This window comes from Meles meles, chromosome 15, assembly GCF_922984935.1.
Source record: "Meles meles chromosome 15, mMelMel3.1 paternal haplotype, whole genome shotgun sequence".
In the NCBI taxonomy this organism is placed as follows: domain Eukaryota; kingdom Metazoa; phylum Chordata; class Mammalia; order Carnivora; family Mustelidae; genus Meles; species Meles meles.
The window spans coordinates 60,750,047-60,776,814 of record NC_060080.1 but is presented as its reverse complement, the minus strand read 5'-3'; the positions used below and the strand labels follow the sequence as shown (position 1 = coordinate 60,776,814).

The 26,768-nt window shown below is 45.7% G+C and overlaps 1 protein-coding gene across 1 annotated transcript in view; it reads left to right on the top strand.

The window, feature by feature from the left end:
- The window catches only part of B3GNT2 (UDP-GlcNAc:betaGal beta-1,3-N-acetylglucosaminyltransferase 2), an 88,672-nt gene extending 62,917 nt beyond the window's left edge, over positions 1-25,755 (top strand). The window contains exon 2 of the transcript XR_006815154.1: positions 25,039-25,755. The gene's annotated coding sequence lies outside the window, so the exon portion shown is untranslated. The remainder of the gene's footprint in view (positions 1-25,038) is intronic.
- The last annotated feature ends 1,013 nt before the right edge of the window (positions 25,756-26,768 follow it).

The window sequence follows — 26,768 nt, the reverse complement described above, 5'->3', positions numbered from 1 at the left end:
CATACATACATGTGTGTTTGTGTAGGAAGAGAAAATGTATGCGAAATTATGTGACAGATTTTCTTTTTTAAGGTTTTGTTTATGTATTTGAGAGAGAAAGAGCATGAGTGGGAGGGAGAGGGAGAGAGAAGCTGAAGCAGACTCCACACTGAGCACAGAGCCAGACACAGGGCTCGATCGCACCACCGTGAGATCACAACCTGAGCCAAAACCAAGAGTCGAACTCTTAGCCGACTGAGCCACCCAGGCATCCCACAGAGTGTTAATAATGTACCTCTGGGGGCGCTAGGATGGAAGAGAGACTCACTTATTATATTATTTTTTTAACTTTGTGAAGTTTGCATTTTTATACCTATACCATGTATTACTTTTTAACCCAATGAGCCACCCAGGCGCCCCTTAAAGATTTTATTTATTTGACAGAGAGAGAGTAGGCAGAGAGGCAGTCAGAGAGAGAGGAGGAAGCAGGCTCCCGCTGAGCAGAGAGCCCGAAGCGGGGCTCGATCCCAGGACCCTGGGATCATGACCTAAGCTGAAGGCAGAGGCTTTAACCCACTGAGCTACCCAGGCGCCATGTATTACTTTTTAAATAATTTTTTTAAAAAACCCAACAGTTTAAAATTACTACCACCACAATGATTGCAGTTCAGTGTAAAAACTGACAGCTCCTAGGTACTGTCGTTGAGTTGAACCAGCCACTGACCCACTTTGAGCTGATAGAAGGCTTGGCTTCAAGAAGGTAGAGCCAGAACCTTCAAAGAGGCACACTGTGGGAAATCTGGTCCAAGAAAATTCATCCTCAACCAGGTTTAATTATGTCTCCCAATTTGCCTTTTGTAACTATTCTGTGCTGATATTCAGCTGGGCCACACTGGCATGGGCATATCAATTATTTATGGCTCATGCTCATTCTCGCAGGGCCAGTGCCCTTCCCGATTTCTTTGTGTCCATGATGGACCAGTTGTTAAATATTTAAAATATCATCTCTGACTTATCCCATTGAACGTGACTTTTCCTAGCTTTTCTAGTGGCTTCAACCATCTGACTATATCCTCAACTCCTGGTTTCTAACCTTATCTCTTGATCGTGAATATCTAGGATGTATTTGGTAGCAGATAATAGAATATGAACTAAAATAGCTTCAACAATATAGAGTCAATTATTTCATATAACAAATCTGGTAGTGGGCAGTTTCAGGGTGAATTTGCCGGCTTAGTAATGTCATTGAAGATCTGAAGTCTTTTCATCTTTTTTTCCTGCCATCTCTGCAATTTGGCCATGTCTCTGTCATGGTCAACAGGATGGCTGCTGTAGCACCAAATATTATCTTCATAGGACAGCATCCTAACATGAAGGCTAAGGACAAGGTCATAGGGGGGCTTTTCCTTTTTTTTATTCTCTCTCTTTCTTATTTATTGTTTAAGTAGGCTCCATGCCCAGTGTGGAGCCCAACACAGGGCTTGTGCTCACAACCCTGAGACTGGGACCTGAACTGAGATCAATAGTCATATGCTTAATGGAGTGAGCCACTCAGGCTCCCCTCCTTGTTATTTTTAACCAAAGAGTAAAATCTTCCTTAACAGCTACCAGCAGTCTTCCACTTAAGTTTTATTGGCCAGAACGCAATCATGTGCCTACCCTTACACCAACTACTGACAAAGGATGAGCTTTGGACCAATTATAGTTAATCTTCTTCAGCTGGGCATACTGATCTTGAATCAAATCAGTTTTCTATTAACAAGAGAGAAGAGGAAATGGTAGCTGAGTAGCAACCAGCAATGATTGCCACTCATAGCTCTTTATTTGGTGTTCTTTTTAATTTGGAATTCTGCCGACAGTCTATTCCTCTGTTTTCTTGTTTCAAAGTAATGTCTATGTGTTTCTTATTATAAAAGTAATGTATGCTGATTGCTCACTGGGGGAAGAATATAGAACACACGGAAGAAAATAAAAAGCACTATGTGTATTTATGTATGGATATATATAGATTACCCCAAATTGGGATGTATTATATATAATTTAGTTTCATTTCCTATCTATTTTCCTTAACATTTTGTGATAAACTTGTTTCTTTTTCCCTCTTGGTCCCAGCCCTTCTCCAAGCATGTCCAGAGGAAGAGAAAAGAATCGTATCCTGAGTCTCCATGCAGTGATTAATGAGCTAAAATTCCCTTTTGATTTGGGAAGGTCCTGACTTCCTAGCTCCTAACTGGTCTACATAGGGGGCCATACCATCATACTCTCCACCCAAGAGTTCCCTCTCAAACTCCCAGGACATTAGGACACTAGATTGAGAAAGAAAGAGACAGAGAAAGAGAGAGAGAAAATATACTCTATTCTTCTCCATCTGACTAAGGCTTGACACTGGGAGTGACCCCACACTTTTGAGGATCCTAGCCTCACCTTTGCTGGTCTCAGCAGGACACCTCTATCTTCATACAACCCGTGGGTGAGAGCACCAACTGTTGTGCGAGGAATAAATATACCTAGTGTTGGTGACAAGGATAATCTCTATCTCTGTAGAGCATTGCTTATACCTTTGTCCTGAGGGTCATAATGTTGACAATAGGGAGGCATATATGGGAAAGCCTCTCCTGGTGAACTGGACCTCCAGTTGAGAAGCCATTTGTCCTTGACGAAAGCTTCCTGATTGCTCACTATATCCACAGCACATTATTAACCTCAGGTGGCCTTACTTTAGGAAAACATTGTCTATGGTGGTGCTATGGAGTATCTATTATCACTATTTGTAGCTTCTTTGGTCATAATATCAGCAGAGATGAATGCCTGTTGTTAATAGAGCTTAGAGCTCCTATTTGAGGACAGTTGGTCTCAAAGCCCAACGTGAATAAGAAAAAAAATATATAAAGATGGTAAAAGAGATAATTTTTCTCAATTCTATCCAGCCAGGTCATAAAACTTGAATGCTATCAGGGCGCCTGGGTGGCTCAGTGGGTTAAAGCCTCTGCCTTCGGCTCAGGTCATGATCTCAGGGTCCTGGGATCGAGCCCCGCGTCAGGCTCTCTGCTCAGCGGGGAGCCTGCTTCCCTTCCTCTCTCTCTCTGCCTGCCTCTCTGCCTTGTTGTGATTTCTCTCTGTCAAATAAATAAAATATTAAAAAACAAAACAAAACTTGAATGCTATCTTTTAGGTGGTAGAGAGCCATGAAAGTCTCTACTGAACTTTGTGAGGAACACATGGCCACAGGTGATAGACTGTATTTCCCAAAGATGGCCCCAACAATATCTTCCATCCCACATGCTCTTCTGCAATATGACCTTGATACTCCCTCATCAAGAGATGGGTCTAGGGGCACCTGGGTGGCCCACTGAGTTAAAGCCTCTGCCTTTGGCTTAGGTCATGATTCCAAGGTCCTGGGATCGAGCCCCACATCAGACTTTCTACTTCCCTCCCCTCTCTCTGCCTGCCTCTCTGCCTACTTGTGATCTCTCTCTGTCAAATAAATAAATAAAATCCTAAAAAAAAAAAAAAAAAAGAGATGGGTCTAATGGGGTCACCTCTCCTTGAATCTGGCTGGCCTTAGTGACTCCCATGTGAGGCTTAGCAAATACCCAGTTAAATTTTAATTTCAGATAAACAGTGAATGAAATATATATATATACATATTTATATCCCATGCAGTGCTTGTATTTTATCCAGTACCCCTCTCTGCAGGTAACCAAATAGAATGTGGCAGAAGAGAGGAAGGCTAGGTTAGAGGAAGCCTTGAAGCATCTGTCTTGGTCTCTTAGAACACTTGCTCGATTGATGCTGCCTCTTGGGACACACCCTCTTGGAAACCATGCTGTGAGAAGCCTGAACCTCAGGTAGATTCTCCACTCAAAGATCCCAGCCTAGGTGCTAGGCATGTGGGCATGCCTCCAGAGCGGGCTTATCAACAGGACTTTCTATGATAGTGGAAATGTTTTATGTCTGTATTGTCCAATATGGTAGCTGTTAGCCACACGTGTGTTCAGTACAGTAGCCACTTGTGGGCTTAAAATGTGGGCAGTGGCACTGAGTATCTAAATTTAAATTTCTTTTAAAAGATTTTATTTATTTATTTATTTATCAGAGAGAAAGCACAAGCAGGGGGAACAGCAGTCAGAGGGAGAAGCAGGCACCCGCTGAACAACCAGACTGACATGGGACTTGATCCCAGGAGATCATGACCTGAGCTGAAGTAAGACACTTAACCGACTGAGCCACCTAGGCACCCAAAATTTTGAATTTCATTTTATTTTAATTAATTTAAATGTACACCTAAATAACCACATGTGGCTACTGTTTGGACACTGTAGTTGTAAATGATTTTGGTACCTAGACCTTGGGGTCACCCCTACTTGTTTGAGTCTTTCTTTTTGAGGCCCCAGATCTTTGGGTGTAGAACAAAGACACCTCAACAGTGCTCTGTCCAAATCCCAACCCATAGAATCCAGGACATTAATAAAAAAGGTTGTTTTATGTTGCCAAGTTTGGGGTGGTTTATTTTACATCAGTGGATTATTAGAATGAAGTGAAATGTACTAAGAAAGCCTATCTAGAGGAGGGCTCCAAATCTGAAGGCCCCAGGGCCAGGAAGGAAGCAAATGAAGAGAACAACTCCAGGTGATTGTAGCCAAGACCCATGAAAAGGGCAACGATCAGTAATCTAGATTAACGGTGTTCTCCAGTTCCTGGTGTCCCAGAAAAGCCTCAGGCCTGGAGGGTAAAGAGTTCTGCTACCCAGACTCGATTTACAAGGGGTGAAGTCTCAAGTCACTTTTAACTTTGGACCCCAATTTCTTACCCTATAAAGTAAGGTTAAAATGACCTACATACACAGGTTGGCTTAGCATGTTGTTGGAAGATTTAAGGAGCCTGTGAAATGAGGGCCCAGGGTTTGCTCTTCACACTGGAATCCATCCTGCAGATACCTCCTCTGTCCTCCGCTCCCTAACAGCTTTGCAAACCAACTACAGCAGCATGGGTTTTCCTTACTGGAGCTCTGTGGTCTTAGGAACCAATCTTGTTAAACACACATTGGTCTTAAATTGACTTGCTCAGGGGCGCCTGGGTGGCTCAGTGGGTTAAAGCCTCTGCCTTCGGCTCGGGTCATGATCCCAGGGTCCTGGGATCGAGCCCCACATCGGGCTCTCTGCTCTGCGGGGAGCCTGCTTCCTCCTCTCTCTCTCTGCCTGCCCCTCTGCCTACTTGTGATCTCTGTCTGTCAAATAAATAAATAAAAATCTTTAAATTGACTTGCTCAGGAAAATTGCCATCTGCCCCAGAAAAATCAAAATTTGAGGGCACAGTTTAGATGAAACCTCACTGTGAAAGAAACCTCATGGTTTTTCTAGGTATCTGGGCAGGCCTCCGTTTTTGTGGGGGCTTTTGACTCTGAATTGCACACTCTGCTAAACCTGGTTTTTGATGATGATCATCCAAGTGGACCTGGGGTGTAAGGCCCCCATAAGCCCAGAGGGTCTCACCTCAGAGCCCAGACATCTGAGGGTGGGTCTCAGTGTTCTCCCAGATGTAGGGGATGTCAAGGGAATTGTTTGGAACTAAATTCTGGCCAACAAGGAGCAGTGAGCCTGGATATGAGATCTAGGGAAGAACATGTGGCATGTGTTTAGTCGGTGTGCCCTAGACTTCAGGAAGGGAGATTTCAAAAAAGTTCAGGGGAACGATGGGTATGATCCCATGTCCTGAGTGGAAAGAGGGGAGACTTTAGCATGAGACAGCATGGGTTTGAATCCAGGCTCTGCCACTTATGGGGTCAATAATTTCTGAGACTCAGTTATCTTATCTGTGAAAGCTGGCTTAGGAGGGGGCTTCAGAAAATGGTACATGACAACTTTGCAGCAAGTTCTCTGGGCGCCGAATGAAAGAGCATGTTAGACATCAAACAGGGATGCGCTCCCACTTTTCTACCTGCAAATAAGCAAAGAGGAAAATGAGTAGAAGAGCCCATTTGGGAGCTTAGATTCCCTTATATTTCCCAGTGGCAGGGAAGTTGCCCAAGCTTGTGGGGGGTACTTTAACAGTTTCTCCATAACTTAAAAATCCAGCATCCCTGCCTCTTGAAATTTACCTTAGGGCAAATGAGATTAAGTATATCAAGAGGTAGATTTGAGCATGCTGTTAATAAGGAGTAACAACTGGCAACAGCCTAAATATTGAGTAATAAGAGATGGCTCAATAATTGTTGTAACCCCATCATAGCCTGTATGTAGTATAAAAGTAGACACCGTAGGTCTATGTATATTGCCGTGGACAAATAGTCAAAAAACGTTTTGTGACAAATGCATGTTAACGAATAGTGTAAATAGTATAGTCTCCCCCTTTGTAAAAATTTAATTTAATTTTATTTAAATTCAGTTAATTAACATATAGTTTATTACTAGTTTTAATGGTAGAGTTCGGTGATTCATCAGTTGCATATAGCACCCAGTGCCCATTACATCACGTGCCTGCCTTAATGTCCATCACCCAGTTAGCCCATCCCCCCACCCACTTCCAGTGACCCTCAGTTTGTTTCCTAGAGTTCAGTTTCTCTTATGGTTTGTTGCCCTCTCTGATTTTGTCTTACTTTATTTTTCCCTCCCTTCCCCTATGATCCTCTGTATTGTTTCTTAAATTCCACACATGAGTGAGATCCTATGATAATTGTCTTTCCTGGTTGACTTATTTCGCTTAGCATAATACCTTCTAGTTCCATCCCCCTCATTGCAAATAGTAAGATATCATTTTTTGATGGCTAAGTAGTATTCCAGTGTGGTGTGTGTGTACCACATCTTCTCTATCCATTCATCTGTTGTTGGACATCTGGACTCTTTCCATAGTTTGGCATAGTCTCCCTTTTTAAAGAACATAGCATTTATGTAACACAGACCTGGAAAGATATCTATCTAAATATTAAGTGCCTGTGATTGCTTGGTTGATTGGACGTGAAATAGGATTCATATAACATAAACGTCACCATTTTAAAGTGTACAGTTCAGTAGTTTTTGTATATTCAGAGTCATGCACAATCTTCACCACCTAATTCCACAATATTTTCCTCACCTGAATGTTTCATCACCCATATCCATTAGTGGTCACTCTTCTCCCCAGTCCTTGGCAACCACTAATCTTTTCTGTCTCTATGGATTTGCATATCCTAGACATTTCATATAAATGAAATCTTACAGGATGTGGCCTTTTGTGTCTGCCTTCATTTAGCCTAATCTCTTGAAGATTCACCCTTGTTATAGCACCGGTCAGGGCTTTCCTCCTTTTCACTGCTGAATATTATCTGGTAATACTACATATGCCACATATTATTTCCATTCATCAGTTCCTGGACATGGGGTTGAGTCCCTTTTTTGGGCTATCATGAAGAATGCTGCTATGAACATTTGAATACAAATTTTGTGTAACATAATTTTTCAGTTCTTTTGGGGGATATGCTTAGGAGTGGCTCTGCTACATCATATGATGATTCTGTCTTTAACTTTATAAGAAATGACCAATTTGTTTTCCATGGCAGTTGCCCCAATTCACATTCCCATCAGGAATATAGGAGGTTTCCAATTTCTCCATATCCTCATCCTCGCCAACACTTGTTTTTGTTTGTTTGTTTTTTTAACCATTTTAATTGGTGTGAAGTGGTATCTCACTGTGGCTTTGAGTTGCATTTCTCTAATGATCAGTGATGTTGAGTGTCTTTTCTTTCTTTTTTTTTTTTTTAATATTTTATTTATTTGACAGAGAGAAATCACAACTAGGCAGAGGCAGGCAGAGAGAGAGGAGAAAGCAGGCTCCCCGCGGAGCAGAGAGCCCGATGCGGGGCTCGATCCCAGAACCCTGGGATCATGACCTGAGCCGAAGGCAGAGGCTTTAACCCACTGAGCCACCCAGGTGCCCCTTGAGTGTCTTTTCTTGTGCTTATTGGTATCTTCTTCAGAAAAATGTCTATTCAAATCCTTTACCATTGGTGGGATTTAGGTTGTTTTCTTTCTGTTTTTCCACATTTCTGATTTATAGGCAATGATGACTTTCTTGTGTAATAATGAATGAAAGCCTCAGGATAAAGTCTAGTGTGGCCGCACAGTGGCCTTTCCCCTTGAAGGCAGAGCGACTAGTTTGGGCCTAGGCACCCTGGCAGGAGTCCTCTCACTTAGTCAGGGGTGACTCTCCTGGGGGAGCAGAGGCCGGTCTGGCCCTGGCTAAGGAGCATGTGATCAGGTGGAAAAGACACTAATCAGAGGTGGGTCCTGATTATAGAGAGAAGATTCAGGGTCTGACCAAGGGTCCTGGGGGCAGAGGGAACAAGATCAGGTCTGGGGGTGTCCTGCAGCCGGGATGGGTGTAGCCATGGAGGAGACCTTCCTCTGAGGCACCTGTGGGAGCTCCAGCCTAATGTGGGCCAGATGTGAGCCGCACTCTCCAAAACAGTGGAGGCATCCCTCCTTCCATTAGAATTCTCATTTTGAAGGCGCTCCTACAATAACTATTCATTTTGCCTAGAACAGTTTCCCTCCTCTTCCTTATGATGTGAACTGTCCTAAGCTGATTTGGTCATCTAGCCATCCTCAGGTTCTTTTGGTTGGTGTGGAATCCTTTAAAAGTCACACCAACCTCCTACTGGGATGTTTGCTTCACTGAAAGCAAGCCTGACACGGAAGTCTACCAAATACATACATGTGTCCCAGCAAATTGCCACCCAGACAGTTGATACAACCTGTTCAGGGAGTCCTGCTTTCTGCCCTGAGAACACACGTGACCCTGTTATTGCAAGGTCCTCTCTGAGATGATGTCACACGCTCTAGGCTCCAGGGTCAGCTAGCCTTGTGGTTGAGGCAGATAATAGGCTCCTCAGTGATCTGGGAGGACTCAGGACCACCAAGCCTAGGCCTCAAATGCTCAGTGAAGGTACACAATAGAGGCTGGCCTAATAGACTGCTATGACTCCTCCTTGCAGCCTGTGCTACTTCTTAGCCATCTGTAGTACCTTGACTGACTACAGTATGACTTGATGGGACCATGATCTGGTGTGTCTCCCAAAAATGCATTTCTAACATCTTTAGTCCAGTTGACAAACCCTCTGGTGTAAGATTTTTTTTTAAGGTTTTATTTATTTGACAGAGAAAAATCACAAGTAGGCAGAGAGGCAGGCAGAGAGAGAGGGGGAAGCAGGCTCCCTGCTGAGCAGAGAGCCCAGTGCAGAGCTTGATCCCAGGACCCCGAGATCATGACCTGAGCCAAAGGCAGAGGCTTAATCCGCTGAGCCACCCAGGCACCCCTGCTACAGCTGAATAATCACCTCTGGACTGTTATTCATAATTAGTGTATTTCAAATATTAGTGCATCAGCCTTGAAGTGTGTTCAAGTTGAAAGTAAGTAACAAAAATGTGTAGAAGCCAACAGGATAAATTTATAAACTTGTGATAGGCAAAGCCTCACTTGGCAGGACACACAAAAAAACACTGCCATAAAAGAAAATGGACAAATTGAAATTCGCTAAAATAAAAGATGTCAAAAAAAAATCATCTGCTCTTTGGAAAAATGCGTTTAGAAAACCAAAAAAATACATTGGAGACTGGGAGAAAACATTTGCAATGCATATATCTGACCAAGGACTTGTATTCAGAATATGTACCAGATTCTTACAGGTCAGTAACTACAGGGAAAACAGCTCAATTTTTTAAAAAGATTTTTATTTATTTATTTGACAGAGAGAGAGAGAGATCGCAAGTAGGTAGGCAGAGAGAGAAGGGGAAGAAGGCTCCTGCTGAGCAGAGAGCCCAATGCAGGGCTTCATCCCAGGACCCTGAGATCATGACCTGAGCCGAAGGCAGAGGCTTCACCCACTGAGCCACCCAGGCGCCCCTACAGCTCAATTTTTAAAATGGCCAAAAGGGGGAAAGATATATTAGAGCTTTTGAATATTAGCTTTACAACTTTTCCATAAATCTGAAGTTATTCCAAAATAAAGTTTATTTTAAAAATATGAACAAAAGATTTGGCCAGACACTTTACAAAAGAAGGTATATGAGTACCCAATAAGTATGTGAAAAGATGCTCAATGTCATTAGTCATCAGAGGGATGCACATTAAAATCACACTATTACACACCCACTAGAGTGCCTAATATTAAAGAGATTGATAAGACCAAGCGTTGGCCAGGACTAAAACAAATTACACCTCTCACACATTGGTGGTAGAAATAGAAAAAGCTAAAACTGCTTTGGAAAATAGTTTGGCAGTTTCTTAAAAAGTTAAGTACATATTTATCATAGGACCTTTTAATTCTCCTTCTAGATATTTACCCAAGAAAAATGAAACCATGTCCCCCAAAAGACTTCTACGTGAATGTTTATAGGAACTTTATATATTATGGCCCCAAACTGAAAATAAGCCAAGTTTCTAACAATAGGTGAATGAAGAAACAAATTGTGATGTAGTCATAAAAGGGGTTACTACTCACAGTAAGAATGAACCATCCACGCTGAACATGGATACATCCCAGAACATCATGCTAAGCGAAGGAAGCCAGAGACAAAAAGAGAGCATGCTGTGTAATTCCACTGATGTGAAATTGCCTGGAGCTGAGGGCTGGGTAAAGGCATTGACTGCACAGAGGCAGTCAATGATGGGGATGATGTGAATATTCTGTAACTTGATTGTGATGGGGGTCACATGACTCGCTAAGAACTAACAAAACTGGACACTAAAAAAGGTGCATTTCATTTGGTGTAAATTACACCCGAAAAAGTTACTTTTTAGAAGAAATGGTAGAATAAGAATAGGAAAAAGGAGAAGGAGTAGGAGGGAAGAAGGAGAAGAAAGAGAAGAAAGGGCAGGGGGAGGAGGAGTGGGAGGAAGACGGTTAACACTCAGAAATGATGCTATTCCCATCAAGCCATCGTCTACTCTGTGCCTGTCACTGTTAAGTGCTGGGGCAGGAATATAAAAGTTCAAGACCTGTCCCCCGTCTATAGGAGCTTATGGAGAAGTGAAATTTTCTTCAAGATAACCCAAAGTGTGAGGAATGACAAAGCAAATCTCATCTGGTCCCGCCCACTGGGATTGGAAGGAAAGAGTCTCTGTGGTTTGTTAGGGTTCTGTCCTTCCTCTCCCACACGACCCCACAACCCTCCTCACCCTCCCACCCCTACAGGACCCCGGTGCACAGGCTTGGGAAGAGCCATTTCTAATGCCGCGTGGGCTGGTCTCCCAGTGCCCTTGGTCCCCAGCCCGGTGATCTCTCCCAGGCTGTGACTCCTGCTCTTTCAAACTGAGCGAGGACATGGCTTTGCGGGGCTACTCAGGTCACCAGCCTGGTGCCTCTGTCTCTCACCCTCAAGGCACCTCTACTCCTGAGATGCAGATCCCCGTGCGTCATGGGACCTGTGAAACCCCCTTCCTTTCCTGTACCAGGGGCAGCTCCCCTCTCTGGCTCCTTCTAAGCCTTCCGACCAGCCCTTTTATCTACTTGATAAAAATAATACAGGCTCGCCCCTCTGAGACAGGGTGACCTAAGCCCACAGGGGTAAACCCTGCTGATCCATTAGAAGGAAAGGGGATACTTTATTTCTTATGACGAACCTATAGCCCAGAAAACAAGGGCTAGGTGAGTTTCTCAGCCTGGTTTTTCTATCATACTGCTGCAGAGGACCTCTTCTAAAACAAAAAGGAGAGAGAGAGAGAAGGTGCTGGATGTCTGGAGGGGTGAAGAGCCCCAGAGCATGGTCAGTGCATGTCAGTGAAGGGGGTGGCTTTTTGAGGGTAGGGCCGGTGGCAGGCAGCCTGACCTCCAGAAACCGATGCCACCTCAGTGTCCTGGCACTGCGCCTGGCCCAAGGCCAGCATCTTGCTGCCTGACGTGTGTGGTGACAGGAGAAAGGCAATGGGGTTGGGTGACTGGGTAGATGGTTTTGGAAAGTTGAGTCCATGGGAATCCCAGCTTGGAGGCATTTGAGGGAAGAGGCAGTAGCAACGAATCAAGAAGGTGGCCCGTGATTCAGAATCAGATGAGGGAAGGCACCAACTGGATGGGAAGGGGAAGCAGGTGTATTCCTTGTTGTATGTAACCTGCCCGCTCCCAGGGTTTCTAACAAATGCTTGGCCTGTATTTCTTGGTTCTCCTGGGAGCCAGATGTATAATAATTTGGGTACATTTTAACCTGCAAATGCAAACACATCCTTCCAGCTGCATCCTCCTTTTCCTTCCAGGGCCAGAATAGTGTAGGGGGAGAGCTTGGTTCAGAAATCAAATAGAAAGTGCTTTTGTTTCTGGAAAAGAATCATCAGAGCCAAGTCCTCATCTCTAAAAAGAAAACGTAAATGTGCTCTAAGTCCTGCTTAATAATTCAGGCACCAAACTGAGCCAACTAGAAGCTGAAATGAATGATTAGATAGACCCATACTCTTCCCTTTTTATCAGCTTGTACATGTCCTCCTTGGCCCCTGGTTGGAGAGAAGCAGTCATTAACTAATGGAGCTGGACCATTCATTCATTCATTCATTCATTCAATACAATTTTCATGATTTCTTGCCATATACCAGGCAGACACAACTAACAGCTGAGGATACACATTGGAACAAGGCAAATGTCCCTATACCTCGGGGACCTTAGGATCTTTGCCATAGTTCTCAAACTTTAATGTGCTCCAGACTCCCCTAGATGGCTGAAAACACAGATTGCTAGGCCCTATCCCTGGAGTTTCCAATTCAGTAGATCTGGGGTAGCCCAAGCATTTGCATTTCTAATAAGTTCCCATGTGGTTCTGATGCTGCTGGTCCTGGGACCACCCTTTGAGAACCACTGGTCTAGTCAATCATTTCACCCAACTATTATTTTTTAAAATTTATTTATTTCTTGGTGGGGGCAAAGGGAGAGAGGATCTTTATGCAGACTCCCTGCTGAGTGGGGAGCCCTACTCAGGGCTCAGTCACTTGACCCATGAGATCATGACCTGAGCCAAAACCAAGAGTCAGATGCCACCCAGGTGTCTCTCACCCAAATATTTTTACCTCTTGGCACAACAGGGCTTATTTGGGGAAACTGGAGGAAATTTGGAACCCTAGGCAATCAGCCTGAGGTTACCAACCCAAGAGCTGTGGCTATTCCAGGTCCCACAGAGCAAAGGGAATCAATGTGTTAGGGCACACTGATGTCCAGGGATACCAGCCAAACATCTTGGCACCCACGCTGAGGTAGGAGGACAAGCAGTTTTGAGAGATCTTCTGTTGACTTCTCTTAGGAAATGAAGGTCTCATTTTACCGTTAGCCCAGTGTAAGCCCAGAGCTCTGGGTGGCCAAGTCTGGGATAGGGTGCAAGGTAGTCTTCCTTAGTTCCCTCCCCCTGGAACCTCTGCTGATTTCCTGTCACATTCTTGACAATCCAGGAGAGCTCCTTTCTCTTCCACCCTCACAGGCAGAGCAGGCCGGCGAGATGCCATTTCAGCCCTTGTGATCTTTTCCATGTGAGTGGACATAGGAGTGCCAGATGGAACTCTGTGGGGCTGTGCTGCCCCTGAGGCTACTATACCTGCCAGGAGTAAGGGCAAGGAACCAGGGTGAGGGTAGATGACAGCAAACCTTCACTCCAGGAGCTTTTAAAATGCATCCAAGGAGGGGTGCTCGCATGGCTCAGTTGGTTAAGCATCCAACTGGTGATTTTGGCTCAGGTCCTGATCTCGTGGGACCTGAGATTGAGCTCCATGTCTGACTCCCTGCTCGGGTGGAAAGTCTGGAGAGTGTCTCCCTCTGCCCCTCCCTGCCTTGCACATGCATGTTCTCTCTTATAAATGAATAAATCTTAAAAAAAAAAAAAAAAGTAAAATGCATCCGAGGAGGAGGGCATGCTAGTCAGAGCGACATCTGGCCTGAGAGTGGATGCAGAGCCCATACCCCAAATGGCAAATCATTTTATGAATCAAAATCTGTCAAAATTATTTATTTCCTGACAGCGTTATTGAAACATAATTCATATCTATCTAAATTCACCCATCTAAAGTATGTAAGAGAGGGGTGCCTGACTGGCTCAGTTGAAAGAGCATGGTAAAGATTATTTAAATAAGTAAATTCAAACTTTAAAAAAAAATAAAGTATATAGTTCAATGGTTTTTAGTATAGTCAGAGTTGTACAACCATCTTCCCAATCAATTTTCAAATATTTTCATCCAAAAATGAAACCCTGTACCCTTTAGACCCTCAACTCCCCCAACCCTTCTCCAGCCCTGGGCAACTACCAGCCTACTTTCTGTCTTTATAGATCTGCCTATTCTGGACATTTCATAACAATGGAATCACATTAGAAGTGGTCTTGTGTGATAGGCTTCAAAATTACCTCTTACCAGGGGAATATGACAATCTACATTTTGGGTCCAAAACGTAATTAGCAGAAACCCAAGTTGGAGAGAGATAACTTAGAAGTCATTGCTTAACCTTGGAGCCTGCATTGCCTCAGGCTGCCAATTCCTGCCTCCCAAGGCTGTGGTCAGGATGTGAAGGCCTGGCTCAGGCCCGGCCCCCAGCGGCTCAGCAGAGAGGGACTCTCTAGTGAGAAGGAGGCCAGGTGATATAAGACCAACTGTGGAGCAGCCTCAGATAAAGTAATCTTATGAATCAGTGGTCTGCTGTGGCTTTCAAAAAGTTAAATCATAAACTAAGTTATGTAAGAGGTATTTTCCCTGCCTCCCACCCAGGAGGTTCTGTCTGGGTGCCAAAGTCAGCAAAGCTGGGCTCTAGGCTCTTTCTTGTAGCAGAGGCCCAGAAATGTTCAGTCCTCTCGAGGTAGCTCCTGCTGCCCAAGAGAGAGGAGATGCTCTGGGGACCCCGTCTCCTCTGCATTCCCACATTTCTCCTGACTGTTGCCCAGGCCTCTTCTGATTCCTCTGTAGGCCTGACTTGCCGCCTACCAGGCCTCTGCTGGCAACTATGCGTGCCAAGGCAGAAGGCTTCTTACCTGTTCCACGGAGCTGTTTGTTTTTGTTGTTGCTACAGCAACAGCTTTGTTTCGGCTCCCTGTGAAGAATTCCACCAGCCAGGGATTCTCTCCTGCTCTGTTCAGACCCCTGCTTGTCCCCAGTATGGTGCATAGTGGGGAGCCCAGAACTCAGGTCAGCAACTGACCCTCTGCCACTTTCAATGGCTACTTTTCCTGGCTCAACCCTTAACAGGAATGCTAGGAACCCGCCCCTGCCCCCACCTTCTGTGGCCCTCCCTAGAGGGAATGAGGTCCCACGGGGATCCTTCTCAGCTAAGCCCACACTCTCAGGCCCCAGGACCATCGCCCCTCCCCACCCCCATCACATCAGGAGTCTGGGGCTCTCCTGACAGTTGCAGAACAGAGTCTGGGGTCTCAAGTGAGAGGAGGAGGAGGAGGACTGGAGGCCTGCCCTCTGCCTCGTAGGCATATAGCAGTGAGCTCAGGTCTGGGAATTGAGGAGGCTGGCGGGGGGGTGGTGAGGTGAAGGGGAGCCTGAGGAGGAGAGGGAGAGGGGTGAGTCATGAGAACTTCCCTTCCTTGAACTGCATCCAGTGAGGTGTGACTCCAGCATCCCTGGGGGTTGGGCGGGGGGGGGGGGGGGGGGGGGTGAGAGTGGCCGCCAGAGAACAGCAACCAGAGCTGTGGGACGGCACCCCAGCGGGCCCGGAAAGCAGGCTGAGACCAGGGCAGAAGGCTGGCAGAAGGCCAAAGGCCAGTCGGGGCTACCCTCGGGCTGGTGGGTGTGCCAGGGGAGGGTCTTTTCAGGGACAGCCTTAGCCTGAGACCTCCCCCCCACCCCAGCTCCCACAGTTCAGTGTGGGGAGGCAGACCCCGGGAGTTCGTGCAGGAGGCAGCGAGGGAAACAGAAACCACAGGCCTCAGCTCACAGCTCTGCTGCAAGCCTGAGGCCCACTAGGTTGACAGACCTGAATTATTAAGGCCCAGGAAGGAGGCTGGCAGGCGTGCATGCCAAGGGGGATCTGATCCCCTCTCTCGTGTTCTCTTCACTGTTGCCTGGGAGGTGAAGAATTCAGCTTCTAGTTCCAGCTGCCCCAGTGTGACCGGTGTGTAAACAGGGCATCTGACTGCCCTCGGAGGAACCCTGGCCTGGGCCGTCCCCAGTCCTACACCCTGAAGTTATCAGGGCATTTGTTTAGGTTCTCCAGCCCCCCTCCCCCTGTCTGTCCTGGGCTCCCCTGCCACACATATTTTTGCGTTCCCCTTCCCACAAAGCAGCTTTGCTTCTTCCCTTCCCCCACAGAGGGAGACCCTGCAGCTGCCCAGGGGCCCTAGTTTCCAGAGCCTTGGATTGTGTGGAGCTAGTCACAGGGATCCGCCTGCACTTAGAGGTCAGCCTATAAAACTCCCTTGTGCCATCCCTGCAGAATCACATTTACATTGCTGTACTTTCTCGTCTTGCAGAACAGAAAGCCGCACTCCATGCGTCTATGAACTTGACTATTTTAGATACATCACGTAAGTGGAATGATACAGGATTTGTCCTTTTGTGACAGGCTTAGCTCCCTCGGCGTCGTATCCTCAATGTTCATCCATGTTGTGCCATGTTTTTGACTTTTTGAAAAATTCTTCTCTGGCAATTGCTGAAGGATGTCAGTGACTACGGTGTTGTTGGCCTGCCTGTCTTCCTTCCTATGGGGAGTCTGTCAATCTGCCCCTGTCCCGGGGAAAGGCTTGGGGTCTCGGAATTTGGCTCTGCCCTGTCACCACCACTCCCTGCTCTCCCACGCAAGCCTTGCAGGAGCCTCTAGAATTAGACTTGAGAACACACTGGAAAGCCCCTTAATCAGCAGGGTGCTTGGGGGACATGTCAAGATATGAGTGGGGCTAACCACAAGCCGGGTAAATAACTGAACTGAATATGGGCATCCAAGCCAGATGCCCCATTAGCTCTTATTTTAGACAAAGGCAGACCCTGGGGGCAACAGAGCCTTTCCCTGTTGCCTTTGCACTATAAGAACCCGGAACGTGACACGTGGGAGGAGTTGGGTGAACCCTGGGGGGTGAGCACGTGCGTAGCAATGACAGGCGGGCACTGGGGCTAAGTGTCCCTGGACAAAACTAAGTAATTTACTTGGGCCTCTAAAATGTAGTCAGATCGACATGTACATCCTCTCTCTCTCTTTCTCCCTCTCAATCTCCTTCTCACATACACAAAGACCCTAAGCACCTTTTCACTCAGCATCCAAATCTGTGGTATGTGTAAATGCCAAGTAGTCCTCTTGCTTTAAAATCCATCACTCTCTCTAGTGTGCCCTTAAAAATTTAAAACCCTTTTATTTGTCTTTATAAGCAATGGAAGCAGACTTTCTTGGGGTTCACTGTTTCTGTCCCCATGTTCCCCACCCCCATCCTCCAGAAGCCCCATTTTCTCTGCTGGGAAGGGTGTGCAGAAGGCTTGGTAAGAAGTAGCCTTAATACTGGTTCCAGCCGTTCCCAAGAGGCCTCATGGTCTGGGAAGCCACGCAAACACTTAGAGCCTCTGTTTCCTCCCTAAGGAGCCTTGTGACAAGCCCTTTTTAGCACTTGATAGCAGTTCCACCCTGGATTTCTAAGCTCTTTTTTCATGTAACTATGTCTTATCTCCAGGTGACTGGTATAATTCTTAGCCTCCAAACCCGCATTTTAAGAGTGAAAAGCAATAAAAATGCTAATTACACTGGGACAGGATGTGTAAACTGGGATGGTGGCAAACAGCAAAGTATGGTGACTATTCTTTCCTTTTTTTAAAAAAAGTATTTATTTATTTATTTATTTATTTATTTGAGAGAGAGTGAGAGCAGGGCGGATGAGGGACAGAGGGAGAGAATGAATCTCCAACAGACTCCATGCTGGGCACAGAGCCCGATGCAGGGCTCAATGTCACAACCCTGAGATGGAAACCTGAACTGAAATTAAGAGTTGGATGCTCAACTGACTGAGCCACCCAGGCACCCCAGTATGGTGACTCTTCTCATCTTCCAGATTAAACCGGAAAGCTTCTTCCATGAATAGGCCTTGACTATCCACCTTAGGTCCCCCTCTGTGTCTATCCTAGAGCACATGAAGATGCCCAGTGAACACTGATGTCTTCTTTAAGATGATCTTTTCCCAACAAATCTACACCAGTGCAAATGGGAGGGAAAGCCTTCTTGGTTTAGTGTAAACATCTTATTGTAAGGTTGGGTTGGCTTTGCTTGTTAAATAGCATCCATTGTGAATAGGAGTAGCCCATGGTTGGAAGGGAACCATTTCAGAGCAGGTCAGGATTAGGCTGCTGAGGGTAGGGTATGTCTGACACGTCCCAGTCATGTGGCAGAGGCTCCTGGGACCACAGCTGTATGCAAGGGAAGTGATGTGTGTTGGCAGACCCAAATGGGATTTCAGCTATCTGCTTTGGTGCTAGGACTGCCAGAAGAAATGAAAAGAATTTTAAGGATTCACTGCTGGACCCTGGGAGAGCAGGTTTACATCTCTAGGGGGAAAAAAAACAACAACAAAGGTGACTTTGACTCCTTAACAGTATGCCTGGTGGGCGAAAAGTTCCCGTTAATTTAGAAGGCTATGGTTTGAAATTATGGACCGGAATCTTCTGAATGTTCCTCTGGATGGTGGTTGACGGCTGATAAGCTGTGACCCAGCCCTGGGTGAAAGACGCAAGAAGTCTTAAGAAAATGGAAGGAGCAAGGCTGTTCCTTTTGGAGCTGTATAAACTAGCTGTGGATATTGCTTAAGAGAGACAGCTCCCCAGAGGGTGGTCAGAGAACTGCTGGCTGTGCTCCGCTACGTCCAAGGAAGCACATTCACATAACAGACACTAGAGACCAATCTTCACAGCAAGTGGCAGCCAAGTGTTGCATCCTAATAAAATCAGAATGTCATGATGGTTTCTGATAGAGGAAGTCCAGTGTCTTGAGGAAGGGTACCTTTTGGTCTAATTGGCACAAGGGCACAATATGGGGTAATGGAGGCCATGGTCAGAATATGTGGTGATGTCCTCGCTGGGCAATGATGGCAACTGCAAAAAACTGGGAGTTGTGCTGCTCATGGCCAATGTCCCAGTGACATGTGGAGATAACAGCATTGCTCTGGGAAACAGCCAGGTTGGCATTCATAACTCTCGTAGCAAAGCCCTCTGCTGGTCCCATTGAAGCACAGAGGAAAAGGACCCCAAAGAGAAGTACAGAAAGGTTTCATCAGCTGAAGTGCTGTTGATGAGATACCAGAGTCCTGCCAGGAGAAGGAGAGAACCATGGGCTGGGGCCTGGAGTAGATTTTTCTGTCACACTGCAGTTGTGACTCATTCCCTTAGGATGCTGTGTCCAGGGAAAACACAGTATACTGGGGTTGGAAAGCATTTGTTTAGGTTATGTTCTTTAAGTCATTCTGATTTACTACTGGTGGCCTTATCTAATGTTGCTCATTAGTCATCATTAAATAAACTTTGTTTCTCCTCACCCACAAGACAACCATGTTGAAAGGCAGTTTGAGTCCCACTGAGGGCTTGGAGTTTTGGTCACCTGCCTCTGTGACTTTTGATGTGTGACTCATAATCAGAACTACTACAGTTGACCCTTAAACAACACAGGTTTGAACTGCACTTGGAGATTTTTTTCAATAAATATAGTACGGTGCTGTAAATGTATTTTCTCTCCCTTATGACTTCTTCTTCTTCTTCTTTTTTTTTTTTTCATTTGACAGAGAGAGAGATCACAAGTAGGCAGAGAGGCAGGCAGAGAGAGAGGAGGGAGCAGGCTCCCTGCGGGGCTCGATCCCAGGACCCTGAGATCATGACCTGAGCCGAAGGCAGTGGCTTAATCCACTGAGCCACCCAGGCGCCCCTCTCCCTTATGACTTCTTAATGGCATTTTCCTTTCTCTAGCTTACTTTATTATAGCAATATAGTATATAATACATTTATATAATACATTTAACATTCAAAATATGTGTTAATCAACTGTTTGTGTTACTGGTAAGGGTTTGTGTCAATGGTAGGCTATTGGTAAAGTTTTTGGTGAAAAATCCAAATTCTATCTCCCAGATAACCAGGGAGAATTCCACACTGGGGGAGTCAAAATGTATACACGGATTTTCAGCTATGTGGATGTTGGTGCCCCAAACCCCTGCATTGCTCAACTGTACATATTCTTATTATAAATCACAATATTGTACTATCTTCAAAGTGAATTATCTTGGGTATGAATTTAGTCTGTATAAAGGCAGACTATCCCATATATATTCTAAACATTTGCCCCATATTTAGTTAACTATTTTCATGTGATAAAATTTTATTAATTTCTCATGGTTTAATTCATGATTATCTTATACTTAGTGACATAGGTTAAACCAGATACCCTGCCAACACCCCATTATTTTAAAATTAAAATGTGTCAGGGCTTCTGGGTGCTTCAGTCAGTTGAGTGGCTGACTCTTGATTTCAGCTCAGGATCATGGGATTGAGACCCACATCAGGCTCCATGCTCAGTGAGGGGAATCCACTTGGGATTCTCTCTGTCTTCCTCTGCCCCTCGCCCTGCTCATGTAGTCTCTCACTCTCTCACTAAAATAAATAAATCTTTAAAAAAATTTAAAAACTAAATTAAAATAAGTCTTGTTGATTTTTTTGGTAGAAACATTACATATTCACTGTAAAAAAAAAAAAGAGACATAGATAGCAGAGTTTGCAGTTTACAGAGTTAACTGCTATTCACAACTTGATATATATTCTTCCAAATCCTTTTCTGTGTTTGTGCATGTGAATGCTTGAGTAGAAAACAACACTCATACACCTGGAAAACACAAATAAGGCTTTGTCCAGTTAATAACTACATTACTCATTTCTGATATTTCTACTTTGGAGAATATTTACCTGTTTTTATTTCATAAGTACCTGTTCTTATTTATGGTAGCTATGCTTTCATTTAGTTCTCTAAAGTTTTCGTTGTTTTTTTTTTTTTTTTAAGATTTTAAACCAGGTGCCCCTAGTTCTCTAAAGTTTTATATACATTTTTATTTTTTTTTTATTTTTATTTTTTAAAGATTTTTTTTTGTTTATTTATTTGACAGAGAGAGATCACAAGTAGGCAGAGAGGTAGGCAGAGAGGCAGGCAGAGAGAGAGGAGGAAGCAGGCTCCCTGCGGAGCAGAGAGCCCGATGCGGGGCTCGATCCCAGGACCCTGAGATCATGACCTGAGCCGAAGGCAGCGGCTTAATCCACTGAGCCACCCAGGCGCCCCTTTATATACATTTTTATTTAAAATCTCTTCAAGAGGGTGCCTGGGTGGCTCAGTGGGTTAAAGCCTCTGCCTTCAGCTCAGGTCATGATCCCAGGGTCCTGGGATCGAGCCCCACATAGGGCTCCTTGCTCAGCAGGGAGCCTTCTTCCCCCTCTGCCTGCCTCTCTGCCTACTTGTGATCTCTGTCTGTGAAATAAATAAATAAAATCTTTAAAAAAAAAAAAAACTCTTCAAGATTGTCTATTATTTCTAGTTCCTAAAATGTAAATTTTTCTTGATTAGGAGGGTCTAAAAGCACCTTTAGTGTTCTTAGACTTTCTTACAGATTTCGTAATTCTTTTTTTTTTTTAAAGATTTTATTTATTTATTTGACAGAGAGAGAGATCACAAGTAGGCAGAGAGGCAGGCAGAGAGAGAGGCAGGCAGAGAGAGAGAGAGAGAAGGAAACTCTCCCCGCGGAGCAGAGAGCCTGATGCGGGGCTCAATCCCAGGATCCTGAGATCATGACCTGAGCCAAAGGCAGCGGCTTAATCCACTGAGCCACCCAGGCACCCCAGATTTCGTAATTCTTGATCATGGCTCATCTTCCATGAGCATCATCTTTCTTGGGACTTCTCCTTCGTGTGCTCTGGGTTATGGAGGAAGGACTTCCTTAAGGGAGGTTTTGGTGTTGTCCCCATGGGGTGTGATCTTGCCTCCAGACCATGGCTTAGGCTGGTGGACCTAAACTATTGACTCTATTTCTGCACAGTACTGGGCAGATGGCTTGTGTTTGGCCACACAACCTTTGATTCTTTGGTCCTTTGGCCATTTGGCCCCAAAGCAGGAACAGCTGCTCTTCCAGACCCTGCTGGTTTCCTTGATGGGGCTCTAGGGCAGGCCATCCCCAAATGTGCACTTTTGGCATATTGATTATTTTGAATTAAAGTTACTTAAGAAACAGCCAGTGTAAGAAGAACACTCAGACTTCCCCTACCTTTGTCTCCAGAAAGCAGGAAATAAATCTCCCATGTGAAAGGTACACTCTCTGAACCAGGAGATGAAATGAATGAAAGGACATTCTATCACAGGGCCCCCAGACAGGCCCAGGGACTCCTTCTCTTCAGGATTTCTCTTTGACTTTTCCCAAATTGCCTGTGTAGCCTCTCAGCCCTTTTTGTGCTGAGGTTGAAGTATTGGTGACACTTCTTGGGATCTTAGTTTTTAACCTCCTCCTCTCGTTCAGCTCCAGACGTGTATGGGGGGAGAGACAACTAACATTCCATTCTGGGATCCTGTTTCTTTCCTCTTGACAGTTTTTAAGTCTTGTGTGATTGTACTATTCTCTATATTTGGTTGCCTCTGGCTAACTTTTGGCTTCTTCTTTTTTTTTTTTTTTCCTAAATTATTGATTACTTTAAGGAGTGTGGGCTAGAAAGAGGTTGTGTACCACCTTTCCCCAAAGTCTCAGCTGGTGCAGCTCTCAAGAACTCGGAAGCTCCCAGGGTCCCCGGTCACTGCTACTATCAGAGGGTGGTCCATGCAACCTCAGGCAGCAGATCTTCTCATAGTCAATCTGTCTGTCTGTCTTTCTTTTTCTCTCAGGTCCTCAACTCTCAGTTTCTTCATCTGTGAAATGAGTCTGTTGTAATATGCCAGTAACCTATGTTGAAACTCTCTCTCTTTAAAATGAAGTTAAACTTCCTTCCCACATGAGTTTCTGGGGCACAGCCTGGTACAAACTCTAGACATCTCTTCTACTCCAGCCTTCTCATCTTACTGCCATCATTCGGCCTCTGTAGCTCATGAGACTAGTGATTTGGTGGCTGCCAGGCCTCAGGAAGAGGATAGGGCCCTCCTTACCCCCTCAGCAGCCCATCTGAAGCCAGGCTCCACTGACTGGGGAGGAAAGAAAACAGGCTGAGGAGAGTAATTTCCGTCTGCCTCAGAGGAGAAGTGACTGATACCACAGGCCTCATCTGGCAGGGACCACGTCAGCCCCCAGCAAGGGCAATCCCCAGGCCTGCTTACTCCCCAGAGAGAGAAGGAAATCCTTCCCTCCCTCCCATGACAGATAGTGAGAATACCCCTTTCTGTTAGGGGCAGTCTCCTACTAGAGAAGGGCAAAGACTGCCCCTTTTCTCACCTATCTGGGGTCTCTCAGAACATTTTAACCACTGAAGAAAGGCAAGAACAATGGGTGATTCAAGGCCAATTAAAGTTTCAACCCAGCTCCGCACCACCTGACCCATTACCACCTCTACAAATATTACCTGCTGGGACAGAGGTGGGCAGGAAGGGGTTGGCTTAGGTGTCCTATGGCTGCCTTGGAGAAGCTGGTGTGGCTGTCACTGACTTCGTCCTGGGCAGAGAAGGAAGCTAAATACCTGAGCCAGATCTTGGTACACTGACCAGGCGAGGGGCTTCAGGCCCCCTCAGGGCCTTGAATCTGGACTCAAGAGCCAAAGAGCATGAGGAACAGTTGTGGGTCCTCTTGGAGTTAGGACCAGAAAATTCTCTTTATAACAAGAAAAATTGGCATTCCAGAGGAAACTGGAAATCGTCTTCAGGCCTGAACCTCTCTGTTCCTGCCTCGCTTCAGTGGTTGGCGTTTCTGCAGCGCTGACCTCAGGCAGGTGAGAAACATGGCAGCCCCATCAGACACGGAGCTCACAAAAGCCAGACGGGAAGGGGAGACCTGAGCTCCTGGGTCTTGTTATCCTACCGGTGGGTGGGGGTTGTGGGTGTGCGGTGTGGATGGGATTCATGCCTATCTGTGAAGAGGCCTCCAGAAATCAACCTTATCCTGACCTTTCCTATGAGCCAGGAACCCCTGCATCCAAATTTCAACAAACATCATGACCTTTACTTAATAAAGCCCTGGAGAAAGCCAGGGCAATTGTCCGCACTTTGCAGTGCTGCGTAAATGATGTGGCATCTTCCATATATGAGGATGACACGAGTAGCCCACTGTCAACTAAGTCATTTTTTCCAGACACCGTGAAGGGAAGGCAGCCAGCTGGTGTCATGAGGAAAGTGCTGGATTTGAGTCTCCGTTGGAGCGCTAGCTAACCACAGAGCGCGGCTATGACTAGCCCTGTCCCCTCGCACTGCCAGCTCTCCTGGGCCATGGGGAGATGGAGAGGGGAATGAGTCGTGCCTGGTGTGTCTCAGCTGGGCTGCCTGCACTCCCAGAAATGAGAGCCCTTGAAAAGACCATATGCCAGTGACTTGACAGACAGGCTGTGTAGGGGAATATACCCTGAACTTATGGTTTAAAGACTCAGGTCAGATCTGAGCGACTTCTTAGCTATGTAGATTTAGGCAAGTTACTTAATGTCACAAGGCCTCAGTTTCTTCACCTGTCAAATGGGTAAAATCACCCTGGCGCTGATTCCCTCAAGAGGTGGATTAAGTGGAGATGCGCAGGAAGTGCTGTTCTTTGATGCTGTCATAGGTAAAGTTCTCTTATTTGGGCCAACAGGGCAGGGTATACCTTGACTTCCCTCCTCTCTCAAGGGAGAAGAGCATCTGCTGGTTGTCCCAGTCACCTGGACCAAGAGCTGGCTTCCTGCAGGGGCTTTCCTACCTGTGCACAGTTTCCGTTTCCCCTCTGCACCCCTGCCAGCAGCTGCAAGTGTGGCGCGGGAGTGCAGATTGCTCAAGCAGACGGAGCTCCCTCCGCTGGCCCTGCTTGCCACAACTTCTCCCTGCTTTGTGGAACAGAAAAGAGAACCTGGTTACACATCTCACTGGTTTTTCTGCTTTCTTTTCATGACTCATTTTGGGGGGTATTTCAGGTAAAATATTTGTGGTGAAGATACTTGTTGACTCAGTTTTCTCCTCTGTTTCCTCTCCAACAGGCTGACCCATCTTCCTTCCACTCCAGTCTACCCTCCCCAGAAAACAGGCCCGGCTGTCTGAGATCACCGGTCGGTCGCCTGGATCAGTGGGGACCGGAAGGGATTTGGGTATGCCTGCAACAGTAAAATTCACTCACTGGGTGTCCTCAGTGAAGAGGAAACCACGTGTCTCCTTTCTGACTTTCCTTCCAGGCCACTGACACTGACTGAAATCTCTTCACTGGTGACTCGCTTCTGTGTGTCTGAGACCCATATTCAATGCAAAAAGTCCCAGATGTCACTACAGTCTTTTCAGGAGTAACTATTCCCAGAAAGTCAGGGACCAGCCTGAGAGGGCTTTGTAACTTCCCCAGAGTTGCTGTTTTTATCATCCCGTGTTTCCTATAATCATTAGCTGTGAAACCCATAAAACAAAAAAGACCTGTGTGTTTATCTATGGGGCAGCATAAAAAAAAGTTTGAACCAGAGTCCTCTGTACATGCAGGTTTTCTTGATGGGTAGGTAGACCAGCAGACTGCTGAGCCCGAGGAGGCAAGGAGTCCTGGAGCTCTGACAGGGAATCAGGTGGGGCCTCTCAGACTGACATGTATGGAGGCTGTGGGAGAATTTTTGATCTTTCCTAGCCAGGTACGCCTAAAGAGCAGGGAGCAGTTCCCACTTAGGTCGTTCTTGTAGGAATGGTCTCCGAGATTCGTTTGAGAGAACTTTTATCTTGTGATCAGAGAGCTATCAAAACTGACTCCTCACATTAAGACTGGGAGGTGGTACTGTTCTGTTGTCTTCATTTTACAGATAGGGAAACCAAGGAGCAACAACCTGGGTTAGGAATCTCAGATTCAACTGTTTTTTTACTAGATGTTTCCTAAGGACTACCTCCTGTAATACTCACTAGAGCTTGGTAGGGTAGGCTCTATTTTCCCCATTTTACAGGTGAGGCCCACATAGTCCTGTGATACTGTGGTTTATAATAATAAATATATCTTCGATCTTCATCATTTCTCTGAATCATATAATGTTCTGTTGATTCCCTCTACTATATTTTTCATTTCACTTATTGTTTTCTTTATAGATCTGATTGGTTCTCTCTTATATTTTCTATCTCTGTTCAAGTGCTCACTGTGTTCATCTGTTCTTCTCCCAAGTTGGGTAGTATCTCTATGTCCATGACTTTGAAGTCTTTATCTGGTAGATTGCTTATCTCCGTTTCATTTAGTTCTTTTTCTGAGGTTTTGTCTTGTTCTTTTGTTTGGACTTTATTCCTCTCTCTCCCTATTTTGCCTAACTCTGTTTCTATGTATTAGAAACCTTGTGTCAGTTGTGTCCCTTGGTCTTGAAGGACTAGCTTTATGTAGAGGGTGTCCTGTGATGCTGAGTAGTGAAAACCCCCCTTTATCACTGGAGCAGGGTGCCCGGGGGGGGGGGTGGATATCCCCTGTGTGGGCTGCATGCATTCTCCTGTTGTAGCCAGGCTGAGATTGGTGCCAGCTGGCTGATGCCAGGGGCTGTCCCCCAGCTCAGCTGTCTATAAGGATTGACTGCGACCGCCACCAGTGTGCTGGCAGATGGGGCAGTTCTTCAGTGCAGCTAGCAGGTGCTCCAGTGTGCAGGGCTAGCTTCCCCTGCACTGGAGCAGGGTAAGTGCTGCTAGCAAGGTAGATGGATGGTGGCGGAACTGGCTCCCACCTGTGCTGGCCTGGCTAGGTAGAAAGGGAGAGAAAAAAATAATAGTG